Source organism: Orycteropus afer, unplaced genomic scaffold (assembly GCF_000298275.1).
Source record: "Orycteropus afer afer isolate SDZICR_OR568_19922 unplaced genomic scaffold, OryAfe1.0 scaffold00004, whole genome shotgun sequence".
NCBI lineage: Eukaryota > Metazoa > Chordata > Mammalia > Tubulidentata > Orycteropodidae > Orycteropus > Orycteropus afer.
The window spans coordinates 32124776-32126889 of record NW_006921591.1 but is presented as its reverse complement, the minus strand read 5'-3'; positions in this window follow the sequence as shown (position 1 = coordinate 32126889).

Genomic DNA, 2114 nt, shown 5'->3' with positions numbered 1-2114 from the left:
ATATATTTTTTTTTTTTTTTTTTTTCATTTATAATTTTTTTCTCCCTTGTTCTGTTCAAATGACAGCTTTTGGGTCTGTGTGCAGGTTCCTCATGACCACAATTAAAATAAAAACAAACAAACAAACAGACTCACTGCCATTGAGTCAATTCCAACTTACAGTGATCCCTTTTGAGTTTCCAAAGCAGTAAACCTTTATGGAAGTAGATTGCCCCATTTTCCTTCCATGGAACAGCTGGTGGGTTTGAACCACCAATAAAGGGTTCTACAATTCCGATTCTTGTGGTATTATCCATAATTTGTTCTGATCCACACAGAATGGCTTTGCCTAGTTAATAAAACACAGACATCTTTCTGGTATTCTCTGCTTTCAGCTAAGATCCATCTGACATCAGTAATAATATTTTGCATTCCATATCTTCTTTTGAATCCAGCTTGAATTTCTCTCTCAATATACTGTTATGACAATTTAGAATTATCTTCAGCAAATATTTACTTGTATGTGATATTAATGATATTGCTCAATACTTTTCACATTCTGTTGGATAAACTTCCTTAGGAATGGTCACTAATATGGATCTCTTCCAGTTGGTTGGGCAAGTAGTTGTCTTCCCAATTTCTTTGCATACATGAGTGAGTGCTTCCAGTACTGCATCCATCTGTTAAAGCATCTCAATGGCTATTCCATCAATTCTTAGAGTCTTGTTTTTTTTTTTTTTCTTGTCAGTTCCTTCAGTGAAGCTTGGACTCCTTCCTTCACTAACATCAGTTCTTAATCATATGCTACTCTGAAATCTTTGAACATCAACCAATTATTTTTGGCACAGAATATTGCTTCCATATTCTTTTGATGAGTCCTGCAACATTTATTATTTTGTCCATAGAATGCTTCAATATTGCCACTCAAGGCTTGAATATTTTCATCAGTTCTTTCATATTTTCTACTTAGTCTTCTTACATTTCACTATATTTTGTGTGAGTATATCTTTTTTCTTATTGTACTTAACATTCTATGATTTTTTTCAATAAGGTGTTTCAGCTTTCTTTTTTAAATTAAAATATCTGTCACTATTAATTCAAGTAGTTCTTCTCTTCTCTTATTTTATTATTGCTTTCCATTTAGAACTACTGTTATACAGATTTTTCCACTTCTTGTATCTATTCTTCTTATTATTAGATTTATAAATATATAGCTATACATCGCTCCTTGATGTTTACTTGAAGAATTGGCTGATGTTATTTTCATGCTCTTACTTTATTCTCCAGTTTCAGTTTTATCCAAAGCTAAGGGATCTAAGTGATTCCAACTAATGGTCCTTTGATTTTATATTCAAATATGAAATATATTTATATACAGATATAATATATAAAAGCAACTATATTTATAATCACCTCTCTATATAATCAATTATGTATAATTTTTAGCTGATTATATATAATCAATTATATATAATTGTTAGCTGAGTCCACTATCCTATGCTTAACAGACCAAAATGCTGTCCTACTCTGCACTATCCCTTGATAGCTTGTGGATTGAACTGTTGTAATTCATTGGCTTACTTTTGCAAGTCCAATACAAGGATTTTCTTCATAGTCAATCTTAGTCTGGATGTTCCAATGAAATCTTCTCAGTATCATAGAAACATGCAAAATACCACTGAAGGACAGGTTTGGTTGTGCATTAGGCTGGAAATCTAACCTGGATCTCAAACTCGGGAGATGAGAATTCTACCAAATAACCACCACTGCCATATATATATTTGCCAGACACTTTCTGCTTAATTCCTGCAGAAAGGGCATGAGGTAGCATTTTCTGACCTTCTCTAACTTCATTAGAGTGAGACAGAATCATCCTCAGCAGTACTAGCAAAAGGCTCATAACTGAGGCAGAGGTCAGACATGAATGCAACCCTCCAAATTTTTAGAAATTCTGACATCAACTGTCCCTCCCATGGCAACTTTACTTCTCTTCTGGGTTTGGTAATTTGTTGCAATGGGCACACCAAACTCATAGGCAATGCTTATAATTATGAGATTTATTAGGGAAGCAACAGGTCACAATTCAGGTTCAGGATACAATTCTTTGATCAAGATAGCCACTCATAAGGATACCA